The sequence below is a fragment of the Carassius auratus genome, chromosome 23 (genome assembly GCF_003368295.1).
Source record: "Carassius auratus strain Wakin chromosome 23, ASM336829v1, whole genome shotgun sequence".
In the NCBI taxonomy this organism is placed as follows: domain Eukaryota; kingdom Metazoa; phylum Chordata; class Actinopteri; order Cypriniformes; family Cyprinidae; genus Carassius; species Carassius auratus.
This window is the reverse complement of record NC_039265.1, coordinates 5,388,223-5,400,893: the sequence shown is the minus strand read 5'-3', so window position 1 is coordinate 5,400,893 and position 12,671 is coordinate 5,388,223. Positions and strand designations below refer to the sequence as shown.

At 38.6% G+C, this 12,671-nt stretch overlaps 1 protein-coding gene across 4 annotated transcripts in view; it reads left to right on the top strand.

The window, feature by feature from the left end:
- The first annotated feature begins 2,261 nt into the window (after positions 1-2,261).
- Positions 2,262-12,671, top strand: part of ndrg3b (ndrg family member 3b) — a 60,485-nt gene continuing 50,075 nt past the window's right edge. For 2 of the 4 annotated variants that reach the window (XM_026199376.1, XM_026199377.1), the window contains exon 1: positions 2,263-2,492. The gene's annotated coding sequence lies outside the window, so the exon portion shown is untranslated. Of the gene's footprint in view, positions 2,493-12,671 lie in introns of all 4 variants that reach the window. The other 2 variants (XM_026199375.1, XM_026199379.1) reach the window with 2 other exon arrangements.

Genomic DNA, 12,671 nt, shown 5'->3' with positions numbered 1-12,671 from the left:
TCAAGTCACGTTAAGCATTCTTCACGTTAAGAGTATGTCCTGCAAGAATTGGGATGCTGAAGATCAAGAGATTGCCGTTTTAATGTACAACGATGCTTTGTGCTTTTGAAATGAGATGACTTACTGTATGATCGGGATCTATGTGGCCATGGGCTGAAGATGGCCAATTTATGTGGGTCCCATACGTTTGAACATATGGGACCTGCGTGGGATCTATGTGGGCAAATGATTTCAAACTTAAAATACATCTTTACATCTTTAAACTTTAAACTAAGACACTCTTTAAACAAAGAATATAACAGTTTAATATTTTATGGATCAGATCAAAACAATTACTTTTTAAATGAAAATGTGTGAAATATTTCAGTGTTACCCTGCCGATGCATTTATTGAAATGCATTTTTCTTTAACTGCACACAGGGACAATCACAAACTCTAGACTTTTTTTTTTTAAACTCTAGAAGGTCTCACACGGGACCTACCCTCTCAAATTATCTTCTGACAACACCTTCCACTTGACCAAGTAGTCCTGTTGCATTCAAACTTTTGTTAGATTTTTTTTTCCACCTAATATCATATCAAACTATGTCATCAATGTTGTCAAAACAGTAGCATTTAATGCTAGTGCACAGATCTGTACAACAGGTTAGATTGAAATGAAATACGCAAACACCATGAAGAGGTCTACACTATTAAAGTTTCTCATAATTATGACTAACAGAATCATATTTTTCTCAACTGTAGTGGAAACGGGCTTCCATACAAAAATGACCAACCACAGGAAATGAATGGGAAATCGACAAAAATCTACAAATCTGCCACAATGCAGAAAGAAGTACACAGCAATAACGGAGTGAAACTCTAAAACATCAAGAGTGCAAAACCACTTACACACAAGCGCACACATGCAGTACACCTGTGAACTGGTGTGACTGTAACACAGCAAATATGTCAAATAAAAGCAATAATTCAACTGCAGTAAAAAAGTGGACAGCAAGGAAGGGGTTACACTTTAAAACATCAAGAGTGCAAAACAAACACATCCACTCACACACACACACACACACACATACACAATTATGCACACTCAAATTAACTGTTATGGCTATAACCATACAAAACAAGTCAGAAAACTGAAATCAAATCACACTCAAAAATAACATTCCTACTGAGCCCCGCACATGACATGCAAGAAAAATAAAATTGTGCACATGATTTACTAATTCGTTCCCTCAATGTACTAAAATGTGCACACGATTACTATTGCGTTCCCTCGATTTGCTATTGCATTCCCTCGATCTGGCAAATCGTGCATACGATTTAGCAAATCGATTTATAATTCGAGTGAATGCAATAGTAAATCGAGGGAACGCAAATAATCGTTTGCACGTTTTAGTACATTGAGGGAACGAATTAGTACATTGTGCACACAATTTATAATTAGAGTGAATGCAATAGTAAATCGAGGGTACGCAATAGTAATCGTGTGCACGTTTTAGTACAATGAGTTAGTAAATCGTGTGCATGATTTAGCCTACTATTTTTTCCTGCATGTCATGTGCAGGGCTCCGTGCATTCCTGTTCATTTTTGTAAAATTTTTATAGAATTGTAATGTTTTGTGTAAAAAAATGTTTCCCTGTGTTCAGGTTGTTTGTTGACTGTAGCAATAATAGTTCAGAAACTGATGCTTCAAATCAACATTTCAAACCAAAAAATAACAATCTAAACCTTGTCTCTGAGAATGTCTAAATATATATCTAACTTAATAAAACATCTCTACATACAACTTAATAAAAAGAAGTAAAATCAATTAGAGAATATTTAGGTATTTTATATAGAGCATTATATGAATCTATGGGCAGCTAAACCATGGATTTGCAGGTGTTTTTTTTCTTATTTTACTCCCACCAGATGGCAGGATCTTGCTTAAAAATGGATTTTAAAGGTATTGGCTCTATTTTAACATGAAATACTAAATTAATTCAAAAGTAATATTCGATACTATAAAATGATATTTTCTTGTGGCAAATTGATCATAATTAATGCATAAATATTAATTAGTACCATTAAATTATCTCAAAATACAATATATATATATATATATATATATATATATATATATATATATATATATATATATATATATATATAATAGAACAAAAAACGTTTCAGTTTATTTTATTGGGGGGGGGGGGGGTGTCACCTTTGACCATGCAGATCACAAGTGTTATTCACAAATGAGGAGCACCAGAGGGTTAAACACACTTAAATACGTGGTTAATTACATCTAGACACTGTAGCATATTACTAAAATGTGAAATTATATGTTTCTTGTAAGTCGTAACGTCACCTGTCCAGAGGCTGCGCGCGCGTGAGCTCCTCCTCCGTCAGCGCCACTGTCTCGCGCTCTCTCCAGTGACCACAGCACGCCGCACAAACAAGTCTTCGACCAGAGCCCATCCAGACCAGCACATTTTGATCTCCTTGAACGGTGAGTGGTGATATCTTTTCGTTAAGTCCTGGTGTTTTAATGTATTTCCTGAAGTTGTCGAGTTCATCAGTTCTTGCGCGAGCGCTCCGTGCTGAACGCGAGCTAACAGCAGGCTAGCGCGAGAAAACGACCGAATGAGACATAACGGGGCGCTCAGTCCAAAATACTTAAAAATAGAGCTCTTTCGTCGAGAACAGACGTGGAGGAAAGTAACGATGTCATTGTCGCCTCTATCCCCGTTACTGCTTGATGCGTGGATGAGCAAAGTGAGTCTGATAACCGTCATGTAACGTTAACGGTTGAAAAAAAAAACATACTAACTAATTCGATAAACTGGGTACATGTGATGTATGGTTTTGGTGTTTTGTTTTGTTTGAACGTGTTAACAGCTGTTCAGCACTCCGAGGAGCTGAGTTTAACACTTTCATGATCCAGGATCAAGCCTCGGTTAGACTTCAGTCTCTTCAGACACGGACACACTGTATGCTGCCGAACATAAACCTCTATTCTATCTGAAACGTGTCCCTAGAAGATAAAGCTGGGATCAGTTTTAAATAAATGATTATGTGTTGCCGGCTTTGGCATCTCTGCACGTGTTTTATAAAAGGGTTTCTAACCCAGTTTCCCAAAATACTTCAATGAAACAACACCGCACCTGCAGAGCCATCTGATGAGTGAGGGTCCAGATGCTCTAGTGCACACCAACAACTGGGACAAAATGACATTCCTCGGGTGGTGTTGGTCCAGCTACAGTTTTTTTCTTTTTTTAAGCCCACTGAGGGTTTGTATGTATGATATATTTAATCAATAATACTATGTTGCTATGTTCCTGTTGCTCCGTGGTAGAGCTTTGTGTTAGCAGTGCAGAAGGTTATGGGTTTGATTCCCAGGGAACACAAATACTGGTGAAGAAATGTATAGCGTGAATGCACTTAGGATAAAAGCGTCTCACAAATGTAATACTGCATGACTTCAAATGTTTCTGTTTTTAGAGCTTTTATGTTAACAAAAAATAATCACACTCGACTTGTTAACTCCGCTATCAACCAACAACTGAAAAACTTTAGTTCATCTAATGAATGAAAGTCAGTCTACTGAGCCAAAATCGCACATTGTGGACCGGGCTTTAAACAAATTGCAGTGAGATGCATCTTACTGACAGTGACCGCAGCATAAATTAAGCCAGTAAAATGTAAAACTGATCATATTTTAATAATAATTAACATGAAATGTGCTGGGAACGTGTGCAATATGTAAGGAATAATTGATGACGGGCCATTGAATTATTAGAACAATAATGCACACCTGAGCTGGTGATGTGGCCATGATGTGAAGCGGAGTATTGCTGGAATGTTAAAATATACATTTTTTGCCTTGGTAAAATTTGCATTTTAGGGGCTAAATATCACGTTATTGGTATTGGGGTTGCTTCAAACCGCGGAAATGAAAAACAATCGCAGACTTGGCAACACTGGTTCAGGTGGAGCAGCGGTTACTACACAGAGCTGTAGTCCACCAACAACTAACACAAAATCGCTTTCAAAATCGCCTGCAATTTTAACATCGATTTTGTGTAGATTGTCAGTGAATTACGGCTCGGTGTAGTAAATGCCAACCAGTGTTGCCAAGTCTGTGGTTGTTTTTCATGTCCGCAGGTCGAAGCGACCCCAATACAAAAAAAACCCTAAAATGCAAATTTTACCAAGGCAACCCTGCTAAAAAATGTATATTTTAACCCGGGAAGCAATTTTTATCGGGGAACCTCCTGGAAGTGCGATTAAGCTAGTTTTGGACTAGTTTTGAGAAGCAACTGGGCAGGATTTGTTGTGAAAACCTGGCAACCCTGATCTGAACGCACGTGCTGGAGATATACTCCTAATTACAGGAGCGTCTTTACTGATGAGAGGTGCATGAAAATCGCATTCGATTTTTTGCACAGCCCTAGAAACGACACAAGGATGAGTAATTCATGACAGAATTTTTTATTATTGTGTGAACTAACCCTTTGAGGAATAGTTCACCTACTCACTCTCAGGACATTCAAAATGTAAATCTTAATGTCTTGTGAAGCAGAAAGCTGCATATTTTAAAGAAATAAATCCATCAATATCTTGGATAAAAAATTTTTTTAGTGTGTTTGCTCTGTTTTTATTTTGTTTAACACCTTGTATTATTCTAGCTCAGTTTTGTCATGAAGATATAATCTTATGTTGCATATGGCAATAGAAATAAATAACTACTACTACTGTCTTTATTTGTAAACAATGCTTGATCTGTGCATATTTCTCTTGAAATTAAGATTTTAAATATCTAGCATTAGGACCAACATGCTCTCTCTCTTTAATTTTCTTTTCCTCGATGTAAGCTATGCTAATCAGTCTGCCACAGTCACTGTCTCATGAAATTAGATGACTGAGTTTGTCAAAAAGAGGCATTCCATCACTGTGGACCCTTCATTTACCGAAGCAGTGTGAGCTGTTATTTCAGGTGCCATGAGAAGCATTTGGCAAACATGTCGATACAGCTTACCAGCACACCTGGATGTGTTTTAGAGCCTGTTTATATCTGTCCCCATGAGGACGGTTCTCAGCAGGACTGGTTTGATCTGCTTTTTCACTCCTGCAGTGGAGGTGTTTCTCTGTCATGGCTGCGGGAGCTTATGTTTTATGCACTAATGGAACACTCAGATGCATAGATTATGAAATTGTATCCAGACTTCAAACATGTAGCTTAGCCAAAATCTGTTTTTTCCATTCCTTGTAAGGCACCTAAAACATGAAGAGGTCTTGCTCAACAGAGCACTGAAATATCACCACCACCTCATGTTGTTCAAAACCCGTAAGACCTTCAGGATGAGGAGAAGAATTGTTGAATACATTCATTATTATTATTATTATTATTTTATTTAATTTTTTTTGCGCACAAAGTATTCTCGTTGCTTTGTAAAATTATGGTTGAAGCCCTGATGCCAAATGGACTATTTTCGTCTTTCAGATGAGACGTTAAACCGAAGTCCTGACTCTCTGTGTTTAGACATGCTGGTATTCGGTAATGCGATTATATTACGGTAATTAATATGCATGATAATGTTATCGTGGTCACTTCTAAATACCGTGAATAATGATATATTACAAATTATTCCGAAATTCTAATGCATTTTAAGAAAACTATTCCCATCAACTGGTCAAAATGCACAACACTACTGTATGTGGAGTGTGCGCTCTGATGTAAACAAGCACGATTGAGAAGCACATGGGGAACATGTGAGAGATGCGCTGAATGAAAGCACATTCACTCTCTGACAGCAGATGGCGCTAAACTGCAGAAAATGCAGTCCTTACCCTGGAAACCCCATAAATAAAGCAGCTGCTACTTTCTGAAGCATGTTTAAAGAATTTTAAATATCCATTCAGATTTGTGTATTTGCTATGATGTTCATCACAGAGCCGAATACTAAAAAATAAAGTATTTAGACTTAATAGGTTATTTATTTTCAAACTTTTTTTTTCCATTTTAATCTGGACTACAACATGCCCTAGATATTTTTTTGAAATATTTTTTTATTCTTTGTTAAAGAATCACTTTAGATTAAGACTTCATTAGTTAAGATTAGTTAATTCATTAGTTAACATAAACTGCCAATGGAAAATTCTTCTGAACATCATTAATCTTAGGTAATCCGATATTTAATAACACGTTGTTAAAGTTGCAGCTGTTATTTAGTGAGCTAACATGAACTAAGAATTGTATTGTATTTTTTTTTAACAAAGATATCCATCCCCATTTCTGCTGTATGGCTTCATCACTCTGTTTCCTCTCTACCAATAAGCTGATGTGTGGAGGGTGTTCTGGCGCACTATGGCTGCCGTCGCATCATCCAGGTGGATGCTGCACACTGGTGGTGGTTGAGGAGATTCCCCCCTTCTATGTAAAGTGCTTTTACATTTCAAGACCTGGGAACATTGCAGCTGTGTTGCTGTTTATGGAGGGTCTGAGTTCTCCCAGATTTCAGCAAAAATATCTTAACTTGTGTTCCATAGATGAATTAAAGTTTTACTGGTTTGTTACTGTATGAGGGTCAGTAATGACAATTCTGTCAATCCGCCCCATCCCAGTTCCGTGTTCGGAAAGGAAATTAAGTGTAATACGGACATCCTAAAGGGAATAAATAGCCTATGAGATTGGATGTAAAACAAAATTGCAATACTTTTTTCTAGCAATTAAATCATTGGGTAAGTTATAGGTGACTGTATATAAATTGCAAGCATCGGGGAGCCACTATTGAAACCGCTTTCGATTGCGTGCTCTCACTTTACTTTCATTTTCAAGGTTCACGATCACAGGGAGTGGCAGTACTTACCACACATTTGACAAGATTAGATGTTTGTCATTGGTGCTCAGGATCTGCAAATCATTCGCCATCGTCCTGTCAGAAATTTTCTTTACTCTGTGTATGTGGTTAGTGAACTTTCATGTACTGTTATGCAATAGGCTACAGGTAGCAAGCGGTTAAACTTCTAGTTGTTTCATAGAACCGTTTTAAAGGGCACACCCCAAACACTGCCCCACCCCGATGTCATCATCCATCACGATTTTTCACTGTAGACATCATCCGATGCCAATTTTGTAGACATTGGACTAGTTTCACTGTAGACTAGTCAAAAAAGTTTGCAAGAGTGTGATTACAAACACTGACTGTTAGATTATGGAGTCTGATGAGATAAAGATCAAAACTAGGGATGCACCGGTTGACCGTCCATGAATCGGTTTTTGGTCTTTTTTCGCCCGATTTTCCCGGAAGTGCGCCTGCGTGCACAGACTACATTGTAATCATTCGCTATCAAGTCATTTGGGAGGAAGTATTTTGAAATCTGTGCGAATCAAACTGCTGACTGCACAAAATAAGAGTCCCTTTCTGGGCGCCACCATTGGCTAGCGGACCCCCACCTGCTGTTAGCATTCCATTGACTCCCATTCGTTTAGGCGTCACTCTGACAGCGAATAACTTTGTCTGCAAGATTGGGTGGGTGATTTAGATTTCTCTTGGCACAGCAATTAGAAGACTTACAATTGTCAGATTGGTTGCTCATGTGACATCTACGTCATCAGCTCAGTTTGAGTCTGCAGAGTATGCTCGACCCCCAGGAAGTGCGTGCTTCTAATTGACTTAATTTGTCTCCGTTGAATCCAATGGGGTCACTGTGTCCTTTTCTTTTAAGGTCTATGACCTGTCCACTCCCTGCACATGTGTAGACAGTGAAGGATGTTCAGGTCAGCTTCTCGCATGTTGGTTGAGAAACGGAACGGACTAAACTGTGACAAAATTGAAATGCTTTTTTTTTTTTTTTTTTTTTTTAAGTATACCTTGCATACACGTTTGAAAAGCCAGAAGTAAACGTCAGTTCTGTATAGGATGATTATTTTTATTTTACCTTAAAATTACATAGCCTTTATTTGATTTAAAAATCACCTGCTGTAGCACACTGAAAAAATTTGGTGCTAATGATTCACATCTGTATTTTTTTAACTTGAGACAATAATTATTTATTTTTCATTGGCTCAAGTAAAAAAATATAGATGTGAATCATTACCCTAATTATTATTATTTTTTAATTGGATCAATGAAACACTTTCCATCTTTGTTTAATTCGCACCAACATGAATTGTTTTTAACATTTTGGAATAATGTATTTATATAGCATAGTTTTATTTAGTCTCACTGGTAAAGACCTTTTTTTTTTTAAACCAAATGTAAAAACTAAAACAAATACTGAATGCTGACTAAGAAACATCTTATTGAATGTGTGTTGATTGTGTTGCTTGGACTATGGAACTATGCAGTTATTGCCTTTAATTTCATACGGTTACAGTTAATCTTTTCATCTAAGGTCAGTTCTATGTGGTTTCAACCCAATTGAAAAACAAAAGCTAAATGCTGATGTCTGTACCATCTATGTTTGTATTGAATGTAGGCTACTTACTGCGCAGTTACTGCTGTTCATTTCAGATGGTTACGGTTATTGTTTTCAATAGCTAAAATCTATTTTGGCCTATGAAATGCCAAATAAAACTCTTTTTTTTTTTTAAGGCACACTTTCCTTCTTTCTTGTTAGTTGCTTAAAGAAAAAAAAATTGGTATAGGAATCGGCCATTTTAAGTAGTAAAAAATCGGAATCGGCCATTAAAATCATGATGCATCCCTCCCAAAAACAACACGTAATTCTTGCAGCACACTGTCTTTAATGGAAAGAGAAAACCACAAGTAGGCCAGTAGGTTTGTCCTTGGGTCTCTTTGCTGATAATAGTTGGATTCCGTTTTGTTTATTAGACAATGCTGTTGTTGTTTTTTATGTAGATTGCAGGAAGGGATATCTGCATATGTATATCCCAAGCACATCACTGGCCAGAACACGTGTTTTCCCTGTTATTTTATTGATTGGTTTGCTCTCCCTCCTCCCATTTTCTATGCTTACAACTTCCCTGGGTGACAGCTGTTGTATGTTTTCTCTGTTTCCTTTATTTTCCTTTGCTCCCCACAGTCCTCCATCAATCCACGCCTGCTTCTATTTCTGGTGGCATCCCCCATGGGATGACAGGGCTCATGGCCTCCACTGGATTCCTGGAGAAGTAGACTAGTGGAAACTGAGGTTCCTCGCGGGCTTGTTGTTTATCTGTCAGCACCTATCTGATCACCTTCCAGGAAAAGAAAGGAGTTGTCAGTCAGCAATCCAGCTAGAAATGGAAGCTTGCAGCAATCATTTTCTTTCATAATCACAATTGTCTTGATGGGCTGTTTTTTAGACAATCGCTTGATTTCATTGTCTTGGCACTCAAGCCTGCCGGCAGAATGCTTTTGTCTAATTAGCAGCATGTTCAGTGGTTTTAGTCTTTTAATTGACTTTATAATCCTATTGTTACAGACATACTCGGAGCTAACAACTAAAACCAGCTGGCACGATAGGCCATGTGGATCAGAATCTGTCTGTAAGCAGCATATGTTTTCAGACATGAGTGAGTGTCACTAAGATCTGGGAGTGGCTGACTAGGTGGTACAGCGCGTAGCAGTGGTTGGATCTTAATAGTTGCAATGAATAAGATATATAGATCATATTTTCTTCAGTATTTCCTGACTGATATCCAAGGGGGGTGCTTATACATGGATGACATTTTTCCCAGAATTCAATATCGGTAACAGAGAAAAATGTAATTTCATAATTACTTGGATATGTCTCTTTTCATGCTTGAAACTCATAATTGCTAGTGCTTTCCAGGAATGGGACCTCTCAGGACTGGGTCCCTTGGCACTATATCTGTAACTACAGTTAAGCCCCTTTCACACTGAAATTCCAGATAATACACGGGTAATGTGTCCCGGCAATTGTTCCCAGGTCGTTCCCAAGATTTTGCTCCTTTCACACTGTCAGTGATTTCCAGGAATATGTGCGGGCATTTACATGCAACCCGTAAAGGTCCAGTAATGACACGTGACATCAGGATGTGACATGGAATGAACAAGTCAAAAATGCTAGGGACATTAACTTTTCACTTAAGCTGGCGAACGATCTCAGCTTCAGGGTGGATAGTGAGGAACTAACTGATCACTGCTTCTATACAGTTTGCACATCATTTTTTTGTTGCAAACATTGATCTGACTCCAAAACACCTGGTAAAAGAGTTGCAGGATAACATGCGTCATCACCACGACACACCCTTTACGGCATTGGTTCTGGATTTTTTTTTCCACAGAGCTCGTTCTGGGGCTGATCCCGACAATGTTACAAAGACTCCAACCTGGGAACGATCCCAGAATCAATCCCGGGACGTATTTGCATCCACACAGAAGGCGATCCGACAGTGTTCCGGGGTCCAACGGTGCAGTGTGAAAGGGGCTTTAGGTAGGCACTACGAGACAGAGTATAAAAAATGGGAACGCAAATAAATAAAAAAAATTGTGGGAGCTGTAGTTTAACATAAACATTAACCTGATAACTGTCACTCACGTTTTTGAAGATAGACTTGAATGTGCATGATACAAACCTAAATTTTTATATTTCTCGACTGAAAACATTTTGTAACATGGTTTTGATGTGCCATTTACATAGTAATGCAATGTCTGATTTTTAAATGGGTTTTAAAGGATGAATTTTGAGATTTTATGTTTTCAAGTGATATATAACTTCTGATGATTTCTAAAATGTGATAGAGAAAAAGGCAACGAGGAAGTCTTTTTTTTAAACAAAGGTAAAAGCTCCTTTTGTAATGTAGATTTCTGAGGGTGCACTCTTGTCATAAATTAATCTATTACTTTTCCTACATAATTTTTTACAAAAAATATTGGTATAATATATATTTGGGAGTCTTAGACCTTTCCAACAATATATAGTTTGTCAAGATTAGATTAAATTTGATTGTAATATAGTATAGTCAACGTAGGCGTCCCGTATACGGGACGGGGTGACATTTAACAGGTTAAACTCTGTCAATAACTGTGACCCTCCTTTCGGTCATCTTGCCTTCCAATATCTTTTTGATGACAATACAGTTATTAACTAGCTGTATGACAATACAGTTATTAACAGGAATTGGAGAACTCATTTCCTCAAGAAAAAAACTTTTGCTCACTGCTCGAGTGAGTTGAATATAACATGCAGTCCTAGCTTGTCCTCTCTCTTTCTCTTTCTTTATTCCAGCCTGGCTGAAATTGTAGATGTGGCTGTTCTGAAAGAGCTGATTTACTGAGGTCCAGTTACCTGATCCTGGAAATACAGAAAGTAGATACTCGCAAGCAAACCAAGGAAGAGCCTCTGTTGCATTATTTTCTCTTCGCATCCTGTAGACATCTCATACCACAGAAAAAAACTCTCTCTTACTGTAGTTTAAAGAGGATGCTCTGTCTCTGAGAAAAGCTTCTGTCCATGTGAACACAAGTGTGTGTGTATGGTCTATTTTTAAGTGTCTCTGTAATGAAGGTGGTGAGCTAGTAACGTAATCATGATCTCTGTAGTGGTTGCTGTGATGGAATTGGAGATAAGCTCCATTCTGTACAACTGGTTTAAGATTGTACCATTTGCACTTTTAAAAGTGAAAGTGAAGTGACGTGTGGCCATGGTGACCCATGTACTCAGAACTTGTGCTCTGCATTTAACCCATCCAAGTACACCCATACAGTAGTGAACACACACAAGCTGGTTTCACACTGCACGTTGGACCCGGGAAATTGCTGGAACATTGCCGAGTCACCTTCTGTGTGAAAGCAAACATGTCCCGGGATTGATTCCGGGATTGATCCCGGGTTGGGACCTAATAACATTGCCAGATTCAGTCCAGGAACGAGCGCTGTGTGAACAAAAGCCAGAACCAATGCCGTAAAGGGTGTGTAGTGGTGATGACGTACGTTATCACACGACTCTTCTACCGGGTGTTTTGAAGGCAGATCATTGTTCGCCATGAAAAAAATGTGCAAACTGTAACGAAGCAGAGATCAGTTTGTTTCTCACTTTCCGTGCTGACGGTGAGATCTTTTGCCAGCTTCAGTGAAAATTAACATGCCTAGAGTTTTCGACTCGTACATTGCACGTCACGCCCCGATGTCGTGTGTCTTTACGGGACCTTTACGGGTTGTGTGTGAATGCACGCACATATTACCGGTAATCACTGGCAGTGTGAAAGTGCAAAATCTAGCAACCCTGGAACAATTGCCGGGACACATTACCCGTGTATTTTTCCGGAATCACAGTGTGGAAAGGGCTACACTGTGAACACACACTAGGAGCTGTGGGCAGCCAATGCTGCGGCGCCCAGGGAGCAGTTGGGGGTTCGGTGCCTTGCTCAAGGGTCTTAGTCAGTCGTGGTATTGAAGTTAGAGAGCATATGTTGTTATTAACTCCTCCCACCTACAATTCCTGCCAGACCTGAGACTCGAACCTATCACCTTCAGATTACAAGTCCGACTTTCCATTAGGCCACGACTGCCCCCATACCTAATTAAGACACATATTGAATTAGAAATAAGAGTAATAAACACTTGAAATTTCATTAACAAGGCTTCTAACGTTGCATTTAAACGATGCCCAATTGGCACTAAGGGGCCTAAGTGTGCCAAGAAAGCATCTCCCACACCATTACTGTAGCTGAGGGGCTAAGGACTGTAAGGTGCTAGCTGTGGCTAATGAGTTGAAG